General features: G+C 39.6%; 1 protein-coding gene across 5 annotated transcripts in view; it reads right to left on the reverse strand.

The window, feature by feature from the left end:
* The window catches only part of LPP (LIM domain containing preferred translocation partner in lipoma), a 665,849-nt gene that overhangs the window by 592,774 nt on the left and 59,627 nt on the right, over window positions 1–13,448 (reverse strand). For 2 of the 5 annotated variants that reach the window (XM_087439870.1, XM_087439863.1), the window contains exon 2: window positions 2,760–2,892. The exons of the other annotated variants lie outside the window; for them this stretch is intronic. The gene's annotated coding sequence lies outside the window, so the exon portion shown is untranslated. The remainder of the gene's footprint in view (window positions 1–2,759; window positions 2,893–13,448) is intronic. 5 annotated transcript variants of the gene reach the window in all.

Below are 13,448 nucleotides of genomic sequence, written 5' to 3' on the forward strand. Positions count from 1 at the left end.
ATTATCTCATCAAACAAAGCAGGAACCAACCGTCTAGACTGCAGCTTCTAAGAGATTTCTCAAGTACTGAGACATCCTCAGTCTCAGAATCCACCCCCCTCCACCTCCTGCTGCCTAGAGCAAAAACAAACGTGAAAAGTAATAGTAATACACAATTTCATTTCAACTTCAACCACCATCATCGAGTTTCCAGATCTAGCTCCTTTCCAAGACTGAGGACAAAGTAGTGCCCATCCAATCCTGGGATGATAGAGGTGCAGGGTAGGGAGGAAGGACATGCACTGAGCATATAGTGTGCACCCAGCACCGTGCTGGAGACTGCACATTACATTGTCATACTTTTCTTTATATTCAAGATGAATCTTTAACCTAAAGAAGAAAACAACTGTAATAACCTATCACATATGGATCACACTTTACAGTTTGCAAAACAGGTTGGCACCTACCAACCCATTTGCTCTAAACAAACATGAGAGGCAGGCAGGGCAATGATGATTATCCCTAATTCTCAGATCAGGGAAATGAAGGCAGAGGGATGTTGTTTTTCTAGGATTGCACATCTCATAATTGGCAGACCTTCTGATACGCCATCCCACCATACTCACTGCCTTTTTACACACTCACAAACTTCTTAAGCCATACTAGTCCCAAAAGCCTCTTTCTGTCCAGTCATTTGTTTCATTCTCATAAAACCATGCAGTCCAGTCTCATCTGTGCTAGAATTCCTAAAACTCTCCAACAGAGAATTGGCCAGTGCCTGATGGAACACCCTCAGGCAAAGAGACACTCCTATCTTTGGATTTATTCTTTCTATCCATGAAAATGCACTGTGCACCTACTGTGTGCCAGAGATCCCACTAGCCTTTGGGGATACACACGTGACAAGAGAAGCTATCCCTCTTCTGACCAGGTTTTATATTCTTGAACACCATAACCATGTGTGCCCTGCATCCTGCCTTCTCCAAGGTCTCATTCCCATAACAGATCCTGGCGAGACAACATTTCCGGTCATCTCAGCATCCTCATCTGAAGAGTCTAGCTGGCTAATGTCTCTTTCCAAGGATGAGGCAAAGACTAAAGTCCAACACTCTAGGGGCACTCTGACATGAGGATGAGCAGAAGGTTCCTAGTCACCCACATAACTTTAGCCCTCAGTCCCTCTCCTAACAACAGACAGATATTCTTTTGAGGGACCACCTCGTCTCCACTGAGTAGCTGCCATGAGGTTTGAGTGGGATTGTTTCCAAATTCAGAGGAGAACCCCAATTCATACATGCCAATTAGCATAGTCTCCTCCTCGTGGCCTCAGTGTCTGGTGCAAGAATGTGCTGTAACCTAAGTCTGTGGGGATATGGCAAACAAGGCTCTCTTCCCCCAAATGGGAAGGAGGCAGCCTACAGCCCAGGTTGCAGCGGGCAGCCAACCACCTCATGACCATAAGGTGACACATGTTGAGGATGAAGCCAACACACAAAAGAAGGTAGGGCAAGGAGCACTGCAGAGAAAAAGAGCTGGAGTCCTTCTCAAACTGGGCCTGAAGCCCAACTTACCTCTGGACTTGCCTGTTTCCAGCAGGATCCCCCACCCACTTTGTTCTAGATAACATACTTGCTTGAGGCAAAATGTTCAAGACCATATTTGAAATTTTAACAGACTAAAATGTTCAAGAGTCAAAGCCATGGTTTCCAGCCTTTTGTCTTACGCAGATCCATAGGTGCACAGAAAGTCAGTTGTTCTTTTCAGATACACTGATTAAGAAAAGAAAAGGCGGTAAAATGTATCTATAAACTCAGCCACACTTTTAAATGAAGTTAGGTTTTATCAATCACAAAAGCATCTGCTCCATTTTGGAAAACTACAACATAAACATGGCAAGGTATATTATTTGTTCAATATAAAGCTAGTGCTTGGGACACATATGGACTAGCCCTCAGGATGAAGACCACAGATCTAGAATTCTAAATGGAGCCTTTCTCAGAATTCCCCAGCTATTTTCCTCAGATGTCCCCACAGCCCAGGGTAGCCCACAACTCTGATTCTTTTCATCACCCCCATTTTTCAGGACATGATGTCCTATTCTTCCTGGTAAACACAGAGGAATTTCAAAACACAAAGGAAAGCTTATCTTACCTAGTCACCATTTCCCTTTCTGAGTGTGCAACACGATTCAAACTCAGGTCTCAATGGAACTCTAACAGTCTCCTTAAGACACAGGTTCATACCCTTTCCCTAAGCAAATTTAGCCTCCCCTACCTCAAAGGGTTGTTGTGAAAATAAAATGGGATCACAGAAGAAGAAGTACCTTGCACAGGGGTAAGCAAGAGCCACTCAAAAATATTACATTCTTTCCTTGCAAATGCCCATAACACTGTTCATCGAGATTCTCATTTTGGTCTTTCAGTTTCAAGAACACTTCCCTCCATGCCAAAGGAGAAAGAAGGAAGCAATACACTTATTGGCAACCCGAAATCATCATTACTCCAAGTTTTCTTCCAATGTCTCTTCATGCCACCTTCCAAGAGCTGAGTCCTGCCTTTGCTTTGCCACACATTTTATTAACATTATTATATTTTGTCCATCGCCAATGAAGTCTTATCTCGAGAAAAAAAAGGAAGAACATTTCGGTTCTTCTCTAGTTCTTAGTCCATCCCAGTTAGTAGTGCCCGTGCTTTAAAAGGAAGCCACTGAGTTTTAAAACTCATTAAAACATTCACATTGATTATAAAAGGGAAAAGTCTTCTTTTCTGCATAGGACTCACCAGTTGAGGAAAAATATCTTCCCTCCAATGACTGCCCAGTAGAACAATGAAAAAGGTGCTAGACTGGGAATCAGTTGACTGGATTCTGTCTTCGGTTCTCTTTCTGAGTCTCAGTGTTCCCACCTATGGAAAACTGGAGAAGGATGTTGCTTGTGAAACTCTAGGATCTTACCAGCTTTAGAAGTCCCAGATTTATGAAGTCACTGGTTAAGGCTATCCCAGGAATAATGCCAGGCTTAAAACTCACAAATCTAGTGGTTTACCTTTATACCTCCTAAGCCCTCAGTCAGCTCCTGGCACTTCTATTTCACTAAGTTTCTCAGAATGATAGGGAAAGAGGATGCTGGTACCCTAGTGTTCATACCTCAGCTCTCCGGAAAAACAGCTTCATTGTAATATCAGACATGAAAGAGACAGATCAGTTAATTAGACCCTCACATTTTTACCAAGGAAAAAATTAACAGCAAAATCTGAACTCCAACAAAAAAAGAGACAAGGTATATGAGTTTGGAGACAAATTTCTAACTGTGGGACCTAGTGACCCCTGTGAACCTTAGTTTCCTTTCCAGAAAAATGAGAGCCAGTGAGCAGCAGAGAGCTGGATGATCTAGACATTTCCTGATAAGTCTCCATTACAGGTTTTATTTCATTAAGAGCTATTACTATTTTGCTAAGGATTATGCAATATATACTCCAACAGACAAGAATGCCAAGGCAGCAGGCTGTTATAAAATATGTGTTTTGTATATGCAGGAGAATCCACATACCAGAAAAACTGCTACTCCCATTTTCATTGTTGTCATTTTAAACATTATTTAACCAATCACACAATTGTTTCATGTATATTATCTCATTCAGTCTTTAAATACCCATATAAGCTCAAAGTTGGGTGGGACTTTAAAAACGATCCACCTCAACTCTTCCAACTGATAGGAGGAGAAGCTGGGGCCAGAGCAGGGAAATGATGACTCCAGGAGCCCACCATTAATGGCAGGGCTTGCTCCAATGGACCTAGTTATAAGCCACTTTAACAGAGGAGGACACTGACACTCAGTGGGGCAGAGAGACTTGCCCTCGGTCACACAATCACCTTTGGAGCAAACCAGGACTTACATACTCAGGCCTCTGACCATCTGCTTCCAAGCTCTTGCAATATAGCCAAATGTAAAAAGAAATTAAGTTAGAAAGATGGAGCATAATCAAGATGAATTCGCAAAGCAATGAGTTTCCTGAGAGCTAGTGGTCCTCAAGGACACTAGAATTCTCAAAGCCATTCCACTGAAATGAGAGAAAGGCATAATTTCAAACTTGCTGAGGAATGGACTATTAGGAGGCCAACACTGGACCTGTGCACAGTGTAATCTCATAGAAAACAAAAAAACAGCCCCCACCCCAAGCCCAGGAAACCTCAGCTTCTCCTTGCAGAGGAAGATATAAATCAGAACGGTTTCCACAACAGCAGCAAAGGGCATCTGACTGCCCAGATTTCTCAACTTCATTGAAAGGTAAAGCTCTCCACCTTTGGCCCTGGGGGAATCTCTCATACACTTGCCAGCTTCCCTCAACGCACAAATCAAAGTGGTCTCCCTTTTCCACAGTCAACTTCTCTTTTAATAACTTTTTTCTTCTTTTCCATAAAGAGAACAAGCAGCTTTGCTAAAGAACCGCTGTGAAATGATTGAAGTTCCCATGCAAACAAACCATTAGCAGAGTTCAAATGCAATTTAAATTACCAGTTGTTAAAGCGCTCCTCAATTTCATGGTAAGTTTCCAAGGAGAATTACATGCTATATACTATTTAATTGGTTGTTTTCTATTTTTTAACATCCATTTATCCCCCCCTTATATTTTAGAAGTGTCTATAAAAGCTTCCCTTTAAAAAATTATACATTGTTGAATAGATTAGATCTAAAGATTGAAAAGTATCAGAGAAACAGCTGCAGGATTACGCAGCTCAGCAGAAATTGATGGTTTTGACACCACAAAACATGCAAAATTTTAAAATCTTAGGAGTCACCTCATAGTGCCCTCACTCTTTACAGATGAAGACCCCGAGGCCCTGACAGGGGAAGGAGGGGTTGGCTAAAGTCCTCTCAATGGTCAGTGACAGCTTCAAGAGGAGAATCATGGCTCCTAACTCCCACCACCACTGGTTGGAGGAGATGATGGGAAATACTCAAGGCATTTTATTTTCCACCTATAATTTTTTAAAAGAAAATATGACCTCCTCTTCAAATACACTCCTGATCTCAAAAGCAGAGATGGGCAATGGCAACTATCTCCCCAAAACGTAGAAAAAGAAGTAAAGGCTGATGAATGACTGCAGTCAGAGATCAAAATGAGCAAATTCTTGGCAGGAAAAGTCAAGACACTATTCTAGATTATTAAACAAGTTAATGAGACATCAAGAGTATTGACTTCCACTGCTTTATCTGGCCCTGGAGTGAGAGGATAAAGAATCAACAAAGTAAAGGCAGGTCTTGTCACATATGTAAATGCAAAGAATTTCTAGAAGCCGTCATGAGTACAGAAGGAAGTTCAAGGCTTTGATATTGGACTTGTGCAAATTATTTAACCTCCCTGAGCTCAAGCTTCTCTGTCTTCAAAATGGGGCTAATACCACCTACCCATCAGGGTGTATATAATCATTTCCTGGGAATACCATATCCAGCATGCATAGCACAGAGCCTCCACACAATATGCATTAATTAACGTTTACCCTCTTGTCTTCCAAGGTTTCTATAATTTCTCAAAGCCTATAGCTCCGTGGTTCTAATTTATTTGGACTATAACTGAGTCTTATAACTCATGTATGTTCCCTAAGTCGGTTAGATGCTATATGTCCCCCAACTATAAATTCAATTATTTTGTCACTCAAAAAATAAAATGAAATAAAATACATGCAGGAAAACTTACATATCCAAGCATTTTCCTTCAAAAGCAAACTTTTTGGAACTGCTATTTAAAAACGGCCTTTACAAATATATAGTGTAGGTAGTGGATCAACCACTTATAAAGCTAGTATGAGGGTCAAAAGACAAAAGTACTAAAATCATCTATACCTACAATAAGAGGTTAAAGGATACACAAAACTAAAAGAGGTAAAACATGATGTCAAAAACATAAAATGTGGGGTGGGCAGTAAAAATATAAGGCTTGTAGTATGAAGTCAAACTTAAGTGACCATCAACCTAACAGAGATTGCTATACACATAGGTTATTATATATGAATCTCATGGTAACCACAAACCAAAAACCCATCATAAATACACAAAAAATAAAGAGAAAGGAATGCAAACATAACACTAAAGTAAGTCATCCAATTGCAAGGGAAGAGAGCAAGAGAAGAAAAAAGAAACAGATAAGAACTACAAAAAAAATCCAGGAAAAAAGTAACAAAATGGCAATAAGTACATACTTATCAATAGTTACTTTAAATGTAAATGGATTAAATGCTCCAATCAAAAGACATAGGGTTGGGCCAGCCTGGTGGCATAGCAGTTAAGTTCACACGTTCCACTTCGGCAGCCCAGGGTTCACCAGTTTGGATCCTGGGTGCAGACCTACTCCCCATTCATCAAGGCATCTGAGGCGGCATCCCACATAGAAGAGCTACAACTCTACAACTATGATATACAACTATACGCTGGGGCTTTAGGGAGAAAAAAAAAAAAAGAGAAGAAGATTGGCAACAGATGTTAGCATAGGGCCAATCTTCCTCAAAAAAAAAAAAGAAGAGAGATCTGCAGTGTTTAAAAAAAAAAAAGACATAGGGTGGCTGAATGGATAAAAAGACAAGACCTATATAAATACTCCCTACAAGAGACACACTTCAGATGTAAAGACACTCCTGGACTGAAAGTGAAGGGATGGAAAAAGATATTCCATGTAAATGGAAACAAAAAGAAAGCTAGGGTAGCAATACTTATATCAGGCAAAATAGACCTTAAAAAAAAAAAAAAAAAAAAAAGAGACAAAGAGGGGCACTATATAATGATAAAGGGAACAATCCAACAAGAGGATATAACCCTTGTAAATATCTATGCACCCAACATAGGAGCACCTAAATACAGAAAGCAAATATTAACAGACATAAAAGGAGAAACTGACAGTAACACAATAATAGTAGGGAATGTCAACACCCTACTTACATCACTGGATAGAACATCCAGACAGCAGATCAATACGGAAATACTGGCCTTAAATGACACATCAGACCAGATGGACTGAATAGATATATACAGAACATTTTATTCAAAAAGAGCAAAATACATTCTTTTTGAATGCACATGGAACATTCTCCAGGATAGATCACATGTTAGGTCACAAACAAGTCTCAATAAATTTAAGAAGACTGAAATAATATCAAGCATCTCTTCCAACCACAACCGTATGAAACTAGAAATCAACTACAAGAAAAAAACTGGAAAAGTCAAAAATATGTGGAGAATAAACAAAATACTATTGAACAACTATTGGCTCAATGAAGAAATCAAAGCAAAAATCAAAAAATACCTGGAGACAAATGAAAATGAAAATACAATATACCAAAATCTATGCATTACAGCAAAAGCGGTACTGAGGGGGAAGTTTTAGCAATCCAGGCCTACCTCAAAAAACAAGAAAAACCTCAAATAAACAATCTAACATTACACCTAAAAGAACTAGAAAAAGAAGAACAAAGCCCAAAATCAGTAGAAGGAAAGAAATAGTAAAAATCAGAATGGAAATAAAGGAAATAAGAGACTAAAAAGACAATAGAAAAGATCAATCAAACTAATAGCTGGTTCTTTGAAAAGATAAACAATTTTGACAAACTTTTAGCCAGACTTACTACGACAAAAAGAGAGAAGGCTCAAATAAATAAAATCAGAAATGAAAGAGGAGAAATTACAACAGATACCACAGAAATACAAAGGCTTATAAGAGAATAATATGAAAAGCGACACGCCAACAAATTGGATAACCTACAAGAAATGGATAAATTCTTAAAATCATACAACCTTCCAAAACTGAATCAAGAAGAAACAGAGAATCTGTACAGACTGATCACAGTAAGGAGATTGAAACAGTAATCAAAAACCTCCCAAAAAATGAAAGTCCAGCACCAGATGGCTTCCCTGGTGAATGCTGCCAAACATTCAAAGATTTAATACCTATCCTTTTCAAACTCTTCCAAGAAATTAAAGAGGAGGAGATATTTCCTAACTCATTTTACGAGGCCAACATTACCCTGATATCAAAACCAGACACGGACAACAGAAAAAAGGAAAATTACGGGCCAATATTGCTGATGAACATGGATGCAAAAATCCTCAACAAAATACTAGCAAATGAAATACAACAATACAATAAAAAGATCATACACCATGATCTAGTGAAATCTATTCCAGGGATGCAAGGATGGTTCAACATCTGCAAATCAATCAATGTGATACACCACATTAACAAAATGAATAATAAAAATCATATGATCATCTCAATAGATGCAGACAAAGCATTTGACAAGATTCAGTATCCATTTACGATAAAAACTCTCAATAACATGGGTACAGAAGGAAAGTATCTCAATATAACAAAGGCCATATATGACAAACCTATAGTTAACATAATGCTCAATGGTGAAAAACTAAAAGTTATCCCTCTAAGAACAGGAATAAGACAAGGATGCCCCCTTTCACCACTCTTATTCAACATATTGTTGGAAGTCCTAGCCAGAACAATTAGGCAAGAAAAAGAAATAAAAGGGATCCAAATTGGAAAGGAAGAAGTAAAACTGTCACTATTTTGTAGAAGACATGATTTTATATACAGAAAACCACAAAGAATCCACCAAAAAACTATTATAAATAATAAATTAATACAGTAAAGTTACAAGGTACAAAATCAACACACAAAAATCAGTTGTGTTTCTATACACTAACAACAAAATAGCAGAAAGAGAAATCAAAAATACAATCCCATCTACAATTGCAACAAAAAGAATAAAACACCTAAGAATAAATTTAACCAAGAAGGTGAAAGACCTGTACACTGAAAACTATGAAACATTGTTGAAAGAAATCAAAGAAGACACAAAGAAATGGAAAAATATTTCATACTCATGGACTGGAAGAATAAACACAGTTAAAATGTCTGCACTACCTAAAACAATCTACAGATTCAATGCAATCTCTATCAAAGTTCCAAGAACATATTTCATGCAAATACAACAGAGAATTCTAAAGTTTATATGGAACAACAAAAGACCCCAAATAGCCAAAGCATCTTAAGAAAAAAGAACAAAGCTAGAGGCATCACACTCCCTGATTTCAAAGTATACTACAAAGCTATAGTAATCAAAATAGCATGGTACAAGCAGAAAAACAGACACACAGATCAATGCAACAGAATCGAGAGCCCAGAAATAAACCCATATATCTATGGACAGCTAATTTTTGACAAAGGAGCCAAGAACATACCATGGAGAAAGAAAAGTCTCTTCAAAAATGGTGCTGGGAAAACTGGACAGCCAAATGCAAAAGAATGAAAGTAGACCACTATCTTACACCATACACAAAAATTAAAATAGATTAAAGACTTGAATGCAAGACCTGAAACCAAAAAACTCCTAGAAGAAAACATAGGCAGTACACTTTTTGACATCAGTCTTAGTAGTATCTCTTTGAATACCATGTCTCAACAGGCAAGAGAAACAAAAGAAAAAATAAACAAATAGGACTACATCAAACTAAAAATCTTCTGCATGGCAAAAGAAAACATTGACAAAACAAGAAGATATCCTATCAATTGGAAGAAGATATCTGCAAATCATATATCCAATAAGGGATTAATATCCAAAATATATAAAGAACTCACATAACTCAACAACAAAAAAACAAGTGGATTAAAACATGGGCAGAGGAGCTGAACAGACATTTTTCCAAAGAAGATATACAAATGGCCAACAGGCACGTGAAAAGATGTTCAACATCACTAATTATTAGGGAAATGCAGATCAATGCAAATCACCTCACACCCATCAGAATGGCTATTACTACAGAGACAAGAAATAACAAGTGTTGGAGAGGATGTGAAGAAAAGGGAATCCTCATACGTTGCTGGTGGGAATGTAAATTGATGCAGCCACTATGAAAAACAGTATGGAGATTCCTCAAAAAATTAAAAATAGAAATACCATATGATCCAGCTATCCCACTACTGGGTATTTATCCAAAGAACATGAAATTAACAATTCAAAGAGATTTATGCACTCCTATGTTCATTGCAGCACTCTTCACAATAGCCAGGATTTGGAAGCAACCTAAGTGCCCATCAATGGATGAATAGATAAAGAAGATGTGGTATATATACAATGGAACACTACTCAGCCATAAATCTTGCCATTTGTGACAACATGGAAGGACCTTAGGATATTATGCTAAGCAAAATAAGTCAGATGGAGAAAGCCAAATACTGTAAGATTTCACTCATATGTGGAAGATAAAACAACAACAAACAAACACATAAATATAGAGAACAGGTTGGTCGTTACCAGAGGGGAAGGGGGTGAGGGGACAGCAAAAGGGAAAAAGAAGCATATGTGTGTGATGACAGGTGACAACCAGACTTGGTGGTGAACACAATGCAGTCTATACAGAAGTCGAAATCCAATGAGGTACACCTGAAATTTACATAATGTTATAAACCAATGTTATCTCAAGAAAAAAAGTAAATTAAATTAAAATGGCCTTCAAATCCAGTTTATGAACCAGATAGTAGTAAAAATGTCAATTTAAGGTCCAAAACCTCATGTAAACTTTCCATCAATCCTATGAGAAAGACTTCCCAATTGTCCACTGAGGAAACTGATGGTCAAGGAGGTCAAGCAACTGCCCAACATTTTGGGGCTCGTAAATGATAAAGCCAGGACTTGAACCCAAGTCTTCAAAATGAAGCTCCACGGCCCGGGTTCTTACTTTGCAGTTTCAACTATACTACGGACAGCTATTTTGCTGGAGGCAAAAATATACCTAAGAAACTATTTTCACATTTTAAAGAGCTTTGGGATAAAAAAACAAAGTCTAAACTTTCAAACTAAAAACTGTGCACATTAGAAGCAGGTCGATCCTTCCTGAATTCCATCTTGCAGTTATGTTCTTAAGTGAAATAAAAAGTTCAGAGCCCTAGCACTAAGCAGAAATCTGCTGGGTATGTGGGAAACAGGCCTGAGAAAGGTTAGCAATGAGCTGATATCAGGCCAATTCAAAAACAGAGTTCAAATGGCTGGGCTCAAGATCAAACAAATCGTGGGTAACCCTAGTATGAGCTTCTGAACACCCTTCTGGTGCAACTGTTAGCTGACATGATGTCATGTGCTCTGCATTCAGAGGTGCACAAAACAGACATTTGCTAGCACCTCCTGTCCTTAATAAGGCACAGTGTCTGGACCCAGCAGGTGTAGGCACTGAGTTAGAAATGCCTTGATCTCTCAAAGAGCTCACAGGCTCACTGAGGACCCACTCAAATAGACAAGACAGGATGAAAAGTGTGCAAAGCACAAGTACATGCAATGCCCTTTTAAGGGTCTGGAAGAGCCTGCACATGATGATTTCTAAACTGAGCCTGAACACCCAAGAGGATTTCCATGTATAAGGAGGAGGAAAATAGGCCCAGGGAACACGATGTGCTAAGGCCTTGAGGAGGATGAGTTCAGGGTGTTCTTGGGCAAAATGACTAATCTGGTGAGGCCAGTGACAGAGAACATGGAGGGATGCGGTGGGACATGAGGCTGGAAAGGAATGTTGCGGCCAGAACATGGAGGACCTTGTGTGCCAGGCTAAAATACTTGGATCCTGAGACTCGTGGGTATTGCATTTTGGGAAATGACGCAAGAGAAAGTCGAATGGTAGAGCTATCCCTTTAAGACCTGAATCCCCTTTCATGGTCAGCTTCTAAGCCTAGCAATGGTGGGACTGTCTAAAGAAGAGCTCCTCTGAAGGGACCCCTTCTCTGTAGCCCCACCCGTAGAGAAGTCAGAGAGGTAGGTGGCTCTCAAAGTTGCCTGAAACTCACACCTCCCCTAACCCTTTCCTCTAGACTGGAACCCTCACCCACAGAAGAGCCAGGAAAGAAATCAAGTCCCATGTTCCCAGCAGGATTTCCACTTTGCCTTCAGGGAAATGCCATCACTACCCAACTTGACGAATCAGAAGAACAGAGGTAGCACACAGGCTCTAGCCTCTTTCCTGTCACTCAAGAAGGAGCAGGAACCCTAACCCTAACCCTATCCCTAATCCATACTAGGTATGCCCAAAGCTCCACAGCACAGAGCTCCCAACCAAGCCTTATACCGTATGACTGGGGCCTTCAACTAGTAATGAGCCTGCACTGGTGTCACCAGTAAGGTTGCATGGAATCTTTATCCTTAAAGGAGGCTTTGTAGCAGGTCCCATACTTCAGAGGCACAGGCAACATGTGATTCCCTTCCTGCCCTTAAGGAACTCCCAGTCTAGGAGGAGAGATAAGAGGTAAACACACTAGGAGATGTTAAGTGCCACAGAAGAAGCAGAGATAACAATACAAATCCTCATAATAACCTTGTGACTTGGTGTGATTATTTATACACGTTTGACAGAGGAGGGAACTCTGGCTCAAGCAGGTTAACTAACCTGACAGATCACACAGCCAGGAAGTATCACAGCCAAGATTTGAATCCAGATGCCATGCCCATAAGCACCACGCAGTAATACTCTACTGTCCCACAGCCCACTGTGGTGTGAGTTAGCAGAACAGAGAACAGAGAGATCACTTGTAGTGTCGGGGAATGTGGATGGTGGGGAGTGGATGGTGAACAGAGATTACTTCACTCGGAAGGCGGCATCTGCACAGTTTATAGGAGGAGCAGGAGTTCTATGGATGAAGACAGGAGAGGTCATCTCAGGCTAAAGGAACTAAAGTATGAAGGTGAGAAAATGCAGGGTACGTGGGGGAATGGCAGGGAATGTGGCTGACTTAGAGATGAGTATGCGGGAGCATCAAGGAAGCTCACGGTGGACAGGTGTTGCTATCTGGTTATGATGAGCCCTGGGTACCAAGAGCAAAAGTTCTTACTTAATGCCAAAAATACTAGGAAAATGTTATGAAATGACAAAATAAATGATTTTACAGTTGGGGACATACAGCTGAATATACTGGGAAAATAATAAATGTTTCAAAGCAGAACTGTGGAATGGTTTCAGCTTTACTTGAGATTATGTTCTCCAGTGCTAAGGCCATGCATTAACCTTTCAGGACCTGATCCAGGTCAGGAATAATGAGCATTCAGGTCCTTTCAGATCCATGTACAGAGGGACACTGGACCCTTTGGAGGTTAGGACTTCTATACCTATTTCATAGATCCTGATCTTCTTAACAAAAGTCCCCAAAGCTCATTGAACGAATTCCAGGCCCTAGCTGGAGCATAAGTACCCCCAATTGGTGAACAGAGCATGGAGAACAGGAGGAGAGTCATATTATCAAAAGACTTGCACTTGGTTCTTGGATTCTCCACTAATTAACTGTGGAATCCTGAGCAAGTCACATCCTTTTAACGAAGGCACAGTTTCCTCACTTGTAAAATGGAAACAATCATCTTTATATCGCTAGGTTCTGGTGAGAAGTAACAACTAATTTGTAAGATTAAGCATAAGGATACGTGTTCCTACATGC

The sequence above is a fragment of the Ceratotherium simum genome, chromosome 15, assembly GCF_057802395.1.
Source record: "Ceratotherium simum simum isolate JZ-2026a chromosome 15, ASM5780239v1, whole genome shotgun sequence".
In the NCBI taxonomy this organism is placed as follows: domain Eukaryota; kingdom Metazoa; phylum Chordata; class Mammalia; order Perissodactyla; family Rhinocerotidae; genus Ceratotherium; species Ceratotherium simum.